The sequence below is a fragment of the Pseudophryne corroboree genome, chromosome 1, assembly GCF_028390025.1.
Source record: "Pseudophryne corroboree isolate aPseCor3 chromosome 1, aPseCor3.hap2, whole genome shotgun sequence".
In the NCBI taxonomy this organism is placed as follows: Eukaryota; Metazoa; Chordata; class Amphibia; order Anura; family Myobatrachidae; genus Pseudophryne; species Pseudophryne corroboree.
In genome coordinates, this window is record NC_086444.1 from 1,116,380,492 (window position 1) to 1,116,396,995 (window position 16,504).

General features: G+C 47.6%; 1 long non-coding RNA gene across 2 annotated transcripts in view; it reads right to left on the minus strand.

Annotated features, from left to right (window-relative positions):
• The window catches only part of LOC134996107 (uncharacterized), a 117,295-nt gene that overhangs the window by 58,214 nt on the left and 42,577 nt on the right, over window positions 1–16,504 (minus strand). For both annotated transcript variants that reach the window (XR_010198916.1, XR_010198865.1), the window contains exon 2: window positions 7,599–7,728. This is a non-coding gene — a long non-coding RNA (uncharacterized LOC134996107). The remainder of the gene's footprint in view (window positions 1–7,598; window positions 7,729–16,504) is intronic.

Here is a 16,504-nt window from a genome sequence, read left to right on the forward strand (position 1 = left end):
TTGAGGCCTTAATACAGCAACTGAACATAATTATTGTATAATTGTTATATATTTGGCTATATTTATGTACCTCTAGCCTGAGTTTATTTATAACTCTAGAGGCAAACTGAACTTTTTAGTATGAATGTGTAAATTTTACTACTTGCTATCTATGCAGTTGATTCCTTTTTATTGTCTTGCTCAGTCTATGTTAACAAAATGTAAATATTTCTATTCTTTAACGAGCTTTCAGAGTTACTTTTACAATTATGTAAATACTTTGATACATATTTTCAGAAATCTATAGGCGCAGCTAAATTTGTTTGTTCTTTCTGTGAAGGTTTCCACACTTTCTTTATCCTTTGGTAGCAACTTTGTCTATTTCATGAGGTTAAAGCGCCAAGAACAACTCTTATTTATTTACATCCAGTTTTTTCTAAGAAACTCTAATTTCATCATATAATAATACAAAATATAATTCTTTATTGTCTTTTTGCTGTCTCATGTCTTCAGTGTATATCTTAATATTTGTGCCCCAAAAAATGGAATTGCATGTTACCTCCTAAATACACCTTTATACATAAAATAAGAGGATATATTTCATTTCTTGAAAAAAAAAAAACCCTACAAAATGTATACAAATACCCGTCTCTTTGCTAATGTGTAGGATTACTATATATATAACTACTAGATGTAAATATTTGTTCCCCTAATACCTGTAGATAAGATATTTGTTCGCAGTACACCTGAATGCATTGGTGCGTTGCTCCAAACCACACTTGTTCTCAGCAGTAGCTAAGCAGAGGACTCCTGTACTTTCATGGAAGATAAAGATCATACTGCACATATTAATTCCTGCTCAAATACAGTAATCACAACGCAGTATTTACAACAGGAGAATGTCTTGAGATATGTCAATAAAACAGATCCCTCATTAAAGGTATAGTTATAATACAATAGGCGTGCTTATCTGTTTATTACATGTACTGTACAATAAGAGAAAATGCGTAATGTAGAGAGAGGGCTTGGTCTGTACGTATGAGTGGCGTATTATGATATACATAAGCACTCTGGCCACATTACTGACTCAAATGAGATAGGCCTATTCTACTGTGAGAAGTGGAGGCATAATGGTTCTCTATGGGTTAAACTTAATTTGCAGAAGGCTATTCGCTGTGAATAGGAGTGGAATGTAGTAAGCACCAAAATGAGGGGAAACATCTGAAGACTGGCGTTTGCTACAATAGCCGATATCTGCTGCGGACCGCCAGCACTGCAGTATCAAGCTGCGAAAAATGTAAATTTCCAGAGCTTGTGCCCAATAGGCAACACCATCTATCAAAGCCTATGGGCTAATTTCTGCAGATATACCAAGCCAAGGATCTGAAAGATCCCTCTCCATCCCCCACGGCTTGTGCATGCACTGTTGTATTTCTTGTTTGAGGTCAATGGAGAGGGTATTAAGAAACCTTTCCCATATTGAAAATAATTGTTCCTTACGGAGGGAAGATTATATGCAATCCATTTTGAAAACATAAAATAATTTCTCACATAGGGGTAAATGTATGAAGCAGTGATAAGAGTGGAGAAGCGAGCCAGTGGAAAAGTTGCACATGGCAACCAATCACCTGTATTGACACTATATTCTTTTGCAATCACCTGCTCTGTATAATTCTATAGTATGGAAATTATAAATGTTACTTCAATGCTGATTGGTCGCCATGGGCAACTTCTCCACTGGCTCACTTCTCCACACTTTTCACTGCTTCATGCATTTACACCATAGTAGGAGATCGGGTTAGACTAGATTGGATACATTGGGGGGAATTGCAATGCCAGCGACGAGCTCCCCTGGCCTCTGCACTTTATAGCGCTGGAATCTCGCTCAAAAGGGTTCACTACCCCATTAGGTGGTGAACATATTTGAGCGAATCAGGGTGCGAAACGGCCATGCGTAGGGTGTGGTAAGGGCTGTCGTTGTCAGTGTTTAAACACCGTGGCAATGCCGTTTCACACCCTTCGTGGGCATCTGAATTCTCGCCACTGTTGAAAAATAATTTTTTTATCAAGTGGAGAAATTGCGAGTTGCAGACTGTTCGGGGATTTCTGCGTGTCTGCCAATATTTTTAAAGCAGCAATCATTGCTGCTTTAAAAGTATGGGCGGACTCGCAGAAATTCCGAACAGCCTGCAACTCGCAGCTTATTACAAATTGCCCCAAAAGACATTAATCACAAAATGCTGAGCAACGAGCAGACAGGTGTCCCGTCATGTGAGGTGTATAATATTTGTGTAAGGAGACAACAAGTTAGTTATACAACGTGTGCTATATGTCATAGAGGAGCAGACATTTCCTTCTAGCTGTCGGTGATGTCACCCTAATAGGGTGATGACTCTGCACATGAAGCCTGCTATGTGTGATATAATAGCACCGCTCCATAAACAACATCACCTGCTATACGTGCCGGCTGAGAACAGAAAAGTGAGTAAATACTTAGATATTTAAATCAGACGACTCCATAACTTGTTTTTTTTCAGTTAGTCTAGAGAAATGTTACACACACCAGACTGGGGAAACTAAAATGTGTTTGAAGCAAATCAAAACATTGCATAGTTGCGTAGCACCATAACACATATGTATGGGGAAAGCAAACTGATAACTGTGTGGACAAAAGTAGCATCACATAAAAGCAATGTCTGAAGCCAGAAAATAATAGTCTAAATCATTAAAAGAAAACAAACAAACAAACAAACAAACAAACCTGATTTCTAATCGTTAAAAACGGAAGGAGAAGAACCACCACCTGGCGGCTTGCATTTAATAGATTGTTGATGTCCTTCTGCAACCTGTTTGTACACACAGGAAGGGCAGTTGAGAGCCGGGCTGGGTTCGAGTATTTTTCAAGGGGCGTGGCCTAACCACAGGAGGTGTGGTCATGTACCCTTAGAAAAAATACTGAAAAAAATAGTATTTTAAGCACCTCCAAGGCCACACTGCAGCCCAGTACCCAGCAGAGTGTGCAGGACTGAGGAGAAGAGCTGCAGCTGCTGCTGCCAGGTAATGGGTAGGGGGCCTGGGCCCTACTGGACCCTCACTGGGCCCTTCCATCAGAGCTGGGCCCGGGTATTTGTACCCTCTCCCCCCCTCTGTCGGCACCACTGCACACAGGGGGAGCTGATACCGAGGGATATTCCAACAGCCAGAATACCGGTGGAGAGTGCAGCGTGTCCGGTTATATTCCACCATCGGGTGGTAGCCCAACCACCAGTATTTTACCGGTGCAGCAGGCAACTTGATTGTCTCCCATACTGAGTTGGGCTTACACCATAGTTGCCTACCCTCCCTCATTCTGCAGGAGACTCCCTGAAATAGCAGCAATCTCCCTCACTCCCTGAAATGTCCAGCAATCTCCCTGATTGCACCTTACCCCATTATGCAGCTGTTACATTCTTGGGGGGGAAATAAATCAGAGCTACTGTACATACATTCAAATAGGATCATTAGTGCCATTTCCCTGCTTTGGTTATAAGGCACAATGATCCCTATGGCCACTTACAGTATATGGAAGCTCTTGTAAAACACAATACACAAACAAATCCTGCAAAATATCAGTGTCTTTTCTTCAACAAGTATATCTTACTAACTGTGGGGCTCATTTACATTTGGATGTAAGTAATTTTCATGACACGCCTCTCCAATGTAGCAGTACACGCCCGCGCTGATAGGTGTTACTTTCACAATCTCCCTGAAATACTTTTTCAAAAGTAGGCAAGTATGGCTTACACCAGTGTGTGTGGTGGAAAGTATGCCAAATGGTTCTGCCATAAGTAGACAGCATATGCAGATTTGCCAATATCTACCCGACCCTGCTTACGATGACTGGAGAGTTGGGACAGGGGTGGGAAGGGTACAGCAGCATCAGAGCAGTAGAGAGAGACTCATGTACACCTGTTAAAGTCATATAAATTGCCTCTGGGTACAACACAAACGTGCTTTGCGGATACAATGGTATCCAGTACACTGACAATAGGTGAGCTGTTTCTTCTTACCCAAGGTAATGAAGGCAAAGGGATCTGCCTATATGATTTAAATGCTTTGGTGGGGAAAAACATAATACACAGTAAGGCAAAGTACTTAGTAAATGGTTCAGGAGTGTCTGTATCAACCAGTGGCATCATGAGGGGGGTGCGGGGGGTGCGGCCCGCACCCAGGTGTCACCCTTCAATAGGGTGACACCAAAAAGAGCCGTATACCCGCCTGGCCTGACTGCTTTCACCGCCGCGGCATCGCCGGGTCTGTACTGCCGCAATCAATAGATGCCGGGTGCAGTACGTCACTCACCGTGACATCATCACGCATGCCGGCACCGCAGGGCAGGCCATTCGGGGGGGTAGACCGTAGATGTATTATTCTGGGAGGGAGAATGGGAGTCGAGTGTATGGTGCCCACGTGGGGTGCGCCCGGCTCACGTCTTTGCAGCTAGCGGGTACCCGGGACGGCTCTCATCCCTGCCTGCCACCGCCGGAGTACCGCCGGGCGCGCACGGGAGATGCGCCTGGATCTTGTCCCTGCCGCTGAAGGAGCACCACCGGGCACTTGGTTCCTGTACCTGCCGCCGCTGGAGCTGGTAGGCTTTAAAATTAAATGACAGTCTGTCCAGCATGTTTCTCTCCAACCCAGTGTCCTCAGTCTGTCCCTCTCCCACTCTGCATCCTCTCCCACCCGGCGTACCAATCTCTCCCACTCTGCATCCTCTCCCACCCAGCGTCCCAATCTCTCCCACTCTGCATCCTCTCCGACCCAGCGTCCCAATTTCTCCCACTCTGCATCCTCTCCCACCCAGCGTCCCAATCTCTCCCACTCTGCATCCTCTCCCACCCAGCGTCCCAATCTCTCCCACTCTGCATCCTCTCCCACCCAGCGTCCCAATCTCTCCCACTCTGCATCCTCTCCCACCCAGCCTCCCAATCTCTCCCACTCGGCATCCTCTCCCACCCAGCATTCCAATCTCTCCCACTCTGCATCCTCTCCCACCCAGCATTCCAATCTCTCCCACTCTGCATCCTCTCCCACCCAGCGTCCCAGTCCCCAGCATGTCCCCCTCCCACTCTGCGTCCTCTCCCACTCAGCGTCCCAGTCCCCAGCATGTCCCACTCTGCATCCTCTCCCACCCAGCGTCCCAGTCCCCAGCATGTCCCCATCCCACTCTGCGTCCTCTCCCACCCAGCGTCCCAGTCCCCAGCATGTCCCCCTCCCACTCTGCGTCCTCTCCCACCCAGCATCCCAGTCCCCAGCATGTCCCCCTCCCACTTTGCGTCCTCTCCCACCCAGCGTCCCAGTCCCCAGTATGTCCCCCTCCCACTCTGCGTCCTCTCCCACCCAGCGTCCCAGTCCCCAGTATGTCCCCCTCCCACTCTGCGTCCTCTCCCACCCAGCGTCCCAGTCCCCAGTATGTCCCCCTCCCACTCTGCATCCTCTCCCACACAGCGTCCCAGTCCCCAGTATGTCCCCCTCCCACTCTGCATCCTCTCCCACCCTGCATCCCCCTCTCACCCAATGCCCCCGTCCTCCTCAGGCCCTTCCTCCACCATGTGTCCTCCCTCTCACCCAGTGCCTCTTAAGGACACCCCCCTTCTGATTGGCCACACCCCTTTCTCGGTGTCTGTCACAGTACCCTCTTCGAGTGGACACTACCCCTTTCAATTTTCCATACCCCCACTTCAAAATTCCTTCTTCGATCACCGTATGTGTGTGTGTGTATGTATATATGTGTGTATGTATATATATATATATATATATATATATATATATACACACACATGCACGCACGAGGAGGTCCATGGGGGGGTGACACCATGAGTTACCACACCGGGTGACACCAACCCTAGTGACGCCTCTGGTATCAACTAATAAGTTATACAGTATGATTTCTGAAAGTTAACATAGAACATCAACATTGGGGTATACAAATACAAGGGGTTGGTATCGATATACCAGTGCACAGATTCCCGATGATTAGAATGCCGACATCGGTATCCTGACAATCATAATCCTGGCAGATTTTAATATATTAACCCTAATCCTAGCCCACCCCTCCCACAGCCTAACCCTAAACCACACTAACTGTCCATCCCCCCGCAGTCTATCCCTAACCCTACCCATAGTGAAAAACCCTAAGCCTAACCCTAACCCTAGTACTTACAATCAGGATCCATCAGGATTCTGACCACTGGGATGCCGATGTCAGCATTTTGACAATTGGGATTCTGTACAACGGGATATTAACTACATCCCAACACCTGTACAAGTGGTAGTGAGTACCAATTTGCGTTCAAGGCCACTCCGGGGGCGGTACAACCAGTGCCACGGCCTAGGGCACAAATATGAGCTGGTGCCTCCTGTGCCTGGCTTTAGGGATGCCTGGCTTACTTGGAGAGCAGTCGGGATACACCCTCAGGATACACCCAGCACCCAGCTTCCTGGGCTCATCCTCCGCCTTGCTGAGAATGTGAAATGATGATGTCATGCTCACTGTGGGAGTGGCATGAGCCTACCTTGGGCACTGTTTCCTGGTTCGGCACTGCTCATGCCCCTTTCACACATACACTTTTTTACCTGGGTTTTTGCTGGGGCTTGTGGCTCAAACGAGGTCTTGGCTACGTGTGGCTACAAGGGTGTCCCTTGTCCGTGACACTGCTCGGTACCAGGGTTATTGCCAGGACAGACCCAGATCGCCTGTAGTGTGAACGGATGCAACCCGGGTTTAGACCCGGGTCACACTGCAGGTGCGCCTGCAGATGACATCATCTGCAGACGCCAGAGCACATGACACGGGAGCAGATGCAGCATGAGTCCTCAGTGGGGCAGACGCAGCAGGCCATAGTGTGGCAGTTGCAGCACGAGAGTGAGGCTGACGTAGAAGGAAACAGTGGGGCAGACACAGCTGAAGACAGTGGGGCAGAGAGTGGGCACATGAGAGTGGGCAGGAGCTCCAGGCTACTTAGTAGTAACTCGTCAACCAGTTTTCCACAATGCAGTTCTCACCCATCACCCAGCAGCCAAGTCAACACCCAGTTTTCATGAGCTCATATTTGTGAGCCCAAAAAAGGGTCCCGTTTAAATGAAACACAAAATTCCAGGGCAGACACGAGTCAGTGTGAATGGGTTAGACCCTGGGAATTTCCTGGGTCCAAGGTGTAGTGTGAAAGGGGGTCCCTATCCGAGACCTATGTTAAAGCCGTGTTGATAGACCCGAGTCGGAGCCGTGTATTTGTCCACGCGTATGTGTGGAAGAGGTATCAGCAACATCCACGCTCTGCAAATAAACAGGAAGCTAGGACACATCTTTCATTTACTTCACTCAGATAGAATTCCTATGGCTGGGATGTAATAAAGTCTGGGTTTGGTATGCTGGCTGAACTGGGACTTTTTTTTAAAGGGGCAATCATGTACAAGGCATGGATTAACCTTGTACTTGATCACCTTTTAAAAAAATATCCGAGTTCGTCCGGCATCTCGCACAGACTTCGGACTTCATTTCATCCTGGCCAATGATACAAATAAAATCCTACAATTTACTATATTCATTATATTAGATTTTTCTTAAACTATGAACTTACACGTTAGATTTCAGCAAACAATTTTTTTTCTTTTCTCTCTTCTTGCTGATAGAAAGGGCATGAGGTAATCGTGGGCTGCTTAGTGCACTGTTCTTATTGAAGTTCTGCCTTTTAAGTTCTCCTTAGTCACCTGAAAGTCAAATGAGTAATAAGAATGATGGGATTCTAATCAGTGCATTAGAAGATTAGTTGCATATTCACTTACACAAATACAAGCTTTAGTCAAGTGCATCAGCAAAGACAACCAGCCAACAATGATCATGCTATAGTATGACTCTCTAGGGCCTAACCTGCGAACTGAGACAGCCACATCATTTCCATACAGTTCATTCTCCAGCAGAGTGTGAATCAATCAAGCACTAATATACTGTAGTAATGTTGTAGATGGAAGGGTCCAGTAAAAGATATGGGGGGTCATTCCGAGTTGATCGCTCGCTGCTGTTTTTCGCAGCATAGCGATCAGGCTAAAAACCGGCTTTTCTGCATATGCGTATAGGCCGCAGGGCGCACACGCCAAGTAATTTCACACAAAACTAAGCAATTTTACACAGGGGCGAGAGTCGCTTTTCAGTCGCTCTGCTGATCGGTGTGTGATTGACAGGAAAGGGGTGTTTCTGGGCGGAAACTGACCGTTTTACCGGAGTGTGCTAAAAAAAAACGCAGGCGTGTCAGCCTAAAACGCAGGAGTGGCTGGAGAAATTGGGGTGTGGCTGGCCAACCGCAGGGCGTGTATGTGACGTCAAACCAGGAACTAAACAGTCTGCAGTGATCGCAATCTAGGAGTAGGTCTGGATCTACTCAGAAACTGCAGGAAAAGATTTTCGAGCAATTCTGCTAATCTTTCGTTCGCACTTCTGCTAAGCTAAGATACACTCCCAGAGGGCGGCGGCTTAGCGTTTGCACTGCTGCTAAAAGCAGCTTGCGAGCGATCAACTCGGAATGAGGGCCAAGGTGTATAATAATACATACCCTCCAACTGTACCTTTTTAGCAGGTACAGTACCTTTTTTTTTTAAGGTCTGCACCGACTTTTGGCTCTCCAAACTTCCATTGAAAGTATAGGAAAAGTGGCGTGACCATGCCACCTTTACCCTTGGCCACACCCCCTTTTCTCATTTGTACCGATTTTTATGTGTAAAATGTTGGATAATAGAGAAGCGTGTGGCTGTAGTGCTGTCTCCCTGTGGGGGTGATGGGCATTTTGCACTACTCCAAAGGTAAAATCTGACCTTCTACCGTTATCGGTGATCAACAGGGCAGTGAGGCAGGAGGTGCAGTGCACCAGCGTCCCACTCCCTAGCCAATGTCAACAGTTTAAGATGTCTATTCTCCTTTATTTTATATTGTACTGAACTGCACCCCCACAGGCACTACAGGAGTGCGGTCTCCGGGAATTCAGCCACTTGGGAGATGCCCCACAGCGCCTCCTCTGCATGCTCAGTTAAAATAATTGTAGTAGGAGACAGTATTAAACAATTTAGATTTATTTGGCAGAAACACATATTAAGGCAAAGCAATAACGTGCATACCCTACAGCAGCAGGATGCTGTATCTGAAGTGCTAGGAAAATAGAGAGCTGCACTTGTGTGATTTGTCTCACTAGGGAAGATATGATACATAGGCACCAACAGCGGAGGTCTACGTAATAAGCCTTATTATTATTATTATACTATTTACTAACTAAGCCTTGGATGGAGATAAAGTCGCTGGAGATAAAGTACCAGCCAATCAGCTCCTGTCATTTTCAAACACAGCCTGTAACATGGGAGTTAGGGGCTGATTGGCTGGTACTTTATCTCCACCCACTTTATCTCTCTCCAAGGCTTTGTACATAGAATTAGTTGGAGTAATCTTTAATTCTGTGGGTATAGGAGTTTCTTCAGGGACCATCAGCTAAACTCTTTTTTGTCAGTAGCAGAGAAACATTTTCCAGCTACTTCATGGAATAAACATTTGCCCAAAAAGCATAACATATTGGTATAAATCAGAAACAGTGATGTATTTTTGCTTAGTTGCAAAATGTAGATAACTATTGACAATGGGCTGATAATAACATTTAGAAATATAAAAAGTGAAATATGTCTGACGCTATTTTTAATAATAAATAAAATAGGATTTTAATACCTACCGGTAAATCCTTTTCTCCTAGACCGTAGAGGATGCTGGGGACTCCAAAAAGGACCATGGGGTATAGACGGGATCCGCAGGAGACATGGGCACACTATAAGACTTTGAATGGGTGTGAACTGGCTCCTCCCTCTATGCCCCTCCTCCAGACCTCAGTTATAGGAACTGTGGCCAGGGAGACGGACATTTCGAGGAAATTTATTTTTATTAAGCAAGGGTGAGAAGCCACCAGCTCACACCACAAAACACCGTACAACATGGTTTACAAGCAATGCCAGTTAACAGTATGAACTAAAAACAGCAACAAGCTGAATATAACCGATACACAACCTTCGTGTAACTGAAAACAACAACTATCAATACAACTGCAAGGAACAGTCCGCACTGGGATGGGCACCCAGCATCCTCTATGGACTAGGAGAAAAGGATTTACCGGTAGGTATTAAAATCCTATTTTCTCTTACATCCTAGAGGGTGCTGTGGACTCCAAAAGGACCATGGGGTCTATACCAAAGCTCCAGACCGGGCGGGAGAGTGCGGACGACTCTGCAGCACCGATTGAGCAAACATGAGGTCCTCATCAGCCAGGGTATCAAACTTGTAGAACTTAGCAAAAGTGTTTGAACCCGACCACGTAGCTGCTCGGCAAAGTTGAAGCACCGAGACTCCTCGGGCAGCCGCCCAAGATGAGCCCACCTTCCTGGTAGAATGGGCTTTCACTGACTTCGGCAACGGCAATCCAGCAGTAGAATGAGCGTGCTGAATCGTATTACAGATCCAGCGTGCAATAGTCTGCTTGGAAGCAGGAGCCCCAATTTTGTTGGGAGCATATAGGACAAACAGAGCCTCTGATTTCCTAATTTGAGCCGTTCTTGCGACATAAATTTTCAAAGCTCTTACGACATCGAGAGATTTTGGCATTGCCGCGGCATCCGTAGCCACAGGCACCACAATAGGTTGATTTATGTGAAATGAAGAAACCACCTTCGGCAGAAATTGTTGACGAGTCCTCAATTCCGCTCTATCCACATGGAAAATCAAATAGGGGCTCTTGTAAGACAAAGCCGCCAATTCAGACACCCGTCTTGCGGACGCCAAGGCCAAAAGCATGACCACTTTCCAAGTGAGAAATTTCAACTCAACCTTTCGCAAAGGTTCAAACCAGTGAGACATAAGAAATTGTAACACCACGTCAAGATCCCACGGTGCCACGGGTTACACAAACGGAGGATGGATGTGCAGCACTCCCTTCACGAAAGTCTGAACCTCTTAAAGGGCGGCCAATTCTTTTTGAAAGAAAATAGATAAGGCTGAAATCTGCGCTTTAATGGAACCTAATTTCAGGCCTGCATCCACGCCTGCCTGCAAAAAATGGAGGAAACGACCCAGCTGAAACTCCTCCGTAGGAGCTTTCTTGGCTTCACACCAAGACACATACTTTCTCCAAATACGGTGAAAATGCTTCGCCGTAACCTCCTTTCTAGCCTTAAGGAGAGTGGGGATGACTTCCCCGGGAATACCCTTTCTAGCTAGGATTTGGCGTTCAACCTCCACGCCGACAAACGCAGCCGCGGTAAGTCCAGGAAGACGCATGGCCCCTGTAGTAACAGATCCTCTCTGAGAGGAAGAGGCCAAGAATCTTCTATGAGCAATTCCGGAAGATCCGGATACCAGGCCCTCCGCGACCAATCTGGAACGATGAGTACCGTTTGAACCCTTGTTCTTCTTATGATCCTCAACACCTTTGGAATGAGTGGAAGTGGAGGGAACACATATACCGACTGAAACACCCACAGAGTTACCAGGGCGTCCACTGCACTGGCTTGAGGGTCCCTTGACCTGGAACAATATCTCGGAAGCTTCTAGTTGAGGCGAGACACCATCATGTCTATTTGAGGAATTCCCCAATGACTTGTCACTTCTGTAAAGACCTCTTGATGAAGACCCCACTCTCCTGGATGGAGATCGTGTCTACTGAGGAAGTCTGCTTCCCAGTTGTCCACGCCCGGAAGGAATACCGCTGACAGAGCGCTCACGTGCTTTTCCGCCCAGCGGAGAACTTTTGTGGCCTCCGCCATCGCCGCTCTGCTCTTTGTTCTGCCCTGCGGTTTATGTACGCCACCACTGTTACGTTGTCCGACTGAATCAGGACAGGTAGACCTTGAAGAAAGTGTTCCGCTTGCAGAAGGCCATTGTAAATGGCTCTTAATTCCAGAACGTTTATGTGTAGACAAGCTTCCTGGTTTGACCATTTTCCCTGGAAACTTCTTCCTTGTGTGACTGCTCCCCAGCCTCGGAGACTTGCATCCGTGGTCAGCAGGACCCAATCCTGGATCCCGAACCTGCGTCCCTCTAGGAGGTGAGAACTTTGAAGCCACCACAGGAGAGATATTCTGGTCCTGGAAGATAGACTTATTTTCCGGTGCATGTGCAGGTGAGACTCGGACCACTTGTCCAACAGGTCCCACTGAAATATCCGGGCATGAAACCTGCCAAACGGAATGGCTTCGTAAGCTGCCACCATCTTGCCCAGCACCCGAGTGCATTGATGAATCGAAACCCTTGCCGGTTTCAGAATCTCCTTGACCATAGACTGGATTTCCAGAGCCTTTTCCGCTGGGAGAAATTCTTTCTGCAGTTCCGTGTCCAGAATCATGCCCAGGAAAGACAGCCGAGTTGTCGGAAATCAACTGCGATTTTGGCAAATTTAGAATCCAACCATGTTGTTGCAGAATCGTCAGGTAGAGTGCCACGTTTCTTAGCAACTGCTCCCTTGATCTCGACTTTATCAGGAGATCGTCCAAGTACGGGATAATTGTGACACCCTGCTTGCGTAGTAGTACCATCATTTCCACCATCACTTTGGTGAAGACCCTCGGGGCCATGGAAAGACCAAACAGCAACGTCTGAAATTGGTAATGACAATCCTGCACCGCAAATCTCAGGTAAGCTTGATGTGGAGGATATATTGGGACATGTAAGTAGGCATCTTTTATGTCGACCGACGCCATAAAACCCCCCCTTCTAGACTGGAGATCACTGCCCGAAGAGATTCCATCTTGAACTTGAAAGTTTTCAAATACAGATTGAGGGATTTTAGGTTCAGGATCGGTCTGACTGAGCCGTCCGGCTTTGGTACGACAAAGAGGCTCGAATAAAACCCTTCTCCCCGTTGAGACGGGGGTACCGTGACAATGACACTCTGTTGACACAGCTTTTGTATCGCAGCACTCACTACTTCTCTTTCTGAGATAGAAACTGGCAAGGCTGATTTGAAAAATCGGTGGGGGGGGGGGGGGGGGGCCACCTCCTGAAACTCCAGTTTGTACCCTTGGGACACTATGTCTAACACCCAAGGATGCAGGCCAGAGTGAAACCAGACCTGACTGAAGAGTCGGAGACGCGCCCCCACCGGTACGGACTCCCGTAGGGGAGCCCCAGCGTCATGCTGATAATGGGGTATCTTTTTCTGTTGTGCAGGAACATAAGGAAGAAAGGATGACTTACCCGCTGTAGCCGTAGACACCAGGTCAGCGAGGCCGTCACCAAACAAGACACTACCTTTATATGGGAGAGCTTCCATAGCCTTCTTAGAGTCGGCATCAGCATTCCATTGATGAATCCACAGCGCTCTCCTGGCCGAGACTGCCATGGCATTAGCCCTTGATCCCAAGAGGCCAATATCCCTCGCGCATCCTTTAGGTAAGCTGCAGCATCCCTGATATAACCGAGAGTCAAAAGATGTTATCCCTATCCAGGGAATCCATGTCAGATGCCAAATTATCAGCCCACTTACCAATAGCACTACTCACCCATGCCGACGCCACGGCAGGTCTGAGCAGTGCACCCGTGGTGACATAAATGGACTTTAAGGTCGTTTCCTGCTTACGATCTGCAGGGTCCTTAAGGGCAGCTGTGTCGGGAGACAGAAGCACCACCTTCTTGGATAGCCGTGATAGAGCCTTGTCCACATTGGGAGATGACTCCCACTTCTCCCTATCATCAGAGGGGAAAGGATAAGCCATTAGAATTCTCTTGGGAATCTGCCATCTTTTATCAGAAGATTCCCAAGCTTTTTCACAAAGAGCGTTCAGTTCATGAGAGGGGGGTAACGTCATCTCAGGTTTCTTTCCCTTATACAAACAAACCCTTGTATCTGGAACAGCAGGCACTTCAGAAATATGTAAAACATCTTTAATTGCCACAATCATGTACTGAATACTCTTCACCAATTTTGGATGTAAACTGGTCTCACTATAGTCGACACTGGAATCAGAGTCTGTGTCGGTATCCGTATCCGCCATCTGGGTAAATGAACGCTTTTGTGACCCTGAGGGAGCCTGTACCTGCGACAAAGCGTCCTCCATGGATTTTCTCCACGTTTGTGTCTGAGAATCGGATTTATCCAGTCTTTTAGTCAACAATGCCACATTTGCATTCAATGTACTCAACACATTCACCCAATCAGCAGTCGGCGGTGCCGACAGAGTCACTCCCAACTCCTTATCTGCGCCCCCAGCAACTTTCTCCAGGGAGGAGCACTCAGCCTCAGACATGTCGACACACACGTACCGACACACACAAACACACTGGCTATAGGGGACAGACCCACAGGGAAGCCTGATAGAGAAACACAGAGGGAGTTTACCAGCTCACACCCCAGCGCCTATTTCAGTACTGAAATCAAATCTCAGATGTCTGCGCTGTTCATAAAAAGGGTTAATAGCACCAAATTTCTGTGCCCCCCCCTCCCCGTTTTGCTCCCTGTTACTTGTTCAGGAGAGTGGAGGTCCGGGCCAGCGTTCTCTGCCGCCTGTGAAGAGAAAATTGTGCTGGTAAGCTGTGAGGGCTAAGCCATGCCCCCTCACTGGCGCGCTGTAGTCCCGCTCAGAATCTTAATATTTATACTGGCGGGGGTTATAATTTAGTGCCTGGGCACTTATAATATATATGCTTTTGCCAGTCCACCTCCAGTAACATGCTGCCCAGGGCGCCCCCCCCTGCGCCCTGCACCCTGCAAGTGCCGTTGGAAGTGTGTGCGGTCACGCTGCACGGTATCTCATTACTGAAGTTTTCTGCCATCACTGAAGTCTTCTGATCTTCTCTATACTCACCCGGCTTCTTTCTTCTGGCTTCTGGCAGCTAGGCGCACCAAGTGATCGAACCCTCTGGAGCTAATGGTGTCCAGTAGCCTAAGAAGCAGAGCCCTTAACTCAGAAGAAGTAGGCCTGACTTCTCTCCCCTCAGTCCCACGAAGCAGGGAGCCTGTAGCCAGCAGGTCTCCCTGAAAATAAAAAACCTAACATAAAGTCTTTTCAGAGAAACTCAGGAGAGCTCCCCTAGTGTGTGTCCAGTCTCTGTGGGCACAGAACTGAGGTCTGGAGGAAGGGCATAAAGGGAGGAGTCAGTTCACACCCAAAGTCTTATAGTGTGCCCATGTCTCCTGCGGATCCCGTCTATACCCCATGGTCTATACCCCATGGTCCTTTTGGAGTCCCCAGCATCCTCTTGGACGTAAGAAAAATATAAAAGAGTACTTTGTGTAACTGGGTTACTCATTGTAGTAATATAGGGGGCTATACCGACCCGTTCGCACGCAGCGGTTCTTCACTGCGGTGTGAATGGGTCAGAACTGCGGCTGCGCGGCATCCGCAATGCCTATCATTGCCTGATAACGGGCGTCGCCGGGCAGCGGCCAGAACAAAGAAGAAAGTGAGCACTAGCGCGATCGCAAGAAGATTGACATGGAGGAGGCGTTCCGGGGCGTCTACTCATTGTTTCCAAGGCATGGTGAGGCGAACGCAGGCGGATCCAGGTGTTTGGAGGACGGATGTCTAACGTCAATCCCGGGACCTTCGTCGCTGGATCCGTCGCACAGGGTAAGTAACTCTTACCCTGGTCTTGTTTTGCTTGAAACTTTTTTAGCATTGCAGGGCTGCACAAGCGATCACAGCCCTGCTATGCTAAAATACACTCCCCCATAGGCGGCGTCTAGTTGATCGCACGAGCATCAAAAAGTTGCTACATGCGATCAACTCGGAATGACCCCCCGTAGCCCAAATAGGGATCGTTTATTACCATAGCATTTAGATGCAACATTTACACTAAACCATAACAGTCAGTCAGACAGTTGCTTTTATTACCGAACTTGAACTAGAGAGATAGAAACAGAATTTGATGGCAGATAAGAACCACGTGGCCCATCTAGTCTGCCCCTTCTTTTAACCTTTAGGTAACCTTAATCCTATTTGATCCTTAGCTCTTTCTAAGGATTTCCTTATGTCTATCCCATGCATGTTTAAGTTGCTCTACTGTCTTCTACGGGTGTGGTATGCAAGGTCGACAGTAACTAGGTCGACCACTATTGGCCGAAAGTAACTAGGTCGACAGGGTCTCTAGGTCGACAGGTTCTTTAGGTCAACATGGTGTAGGTCGACAGGCAGTGTTGGACTGGGGCATGTAGGGCCCACCGGGGGAATGCAGTGGTAGGGGCCTATGTTAAGGGTGTGGCCAGTCTGCAGAGGGGATGTGGCCTGCCACCTCAACGTCTGGGCCCCTTCATAAATATATACAGTAAATTCAGCTGCTGCATGCATGACAATGTATCAGATTAATAACAGATTAACAACAGCAATGCACTGTAGAAAATACACCATAGTCCAGTTTAAGGTAACACATATATAATGTATAATTCAAGTGCACAGTCTGGAACCTGATCCTTAGAGCAGGAGGTGGGCCCTTCCCCCCAGGCAGTAGGGCCCACCGGTGGTTTTACCTGTA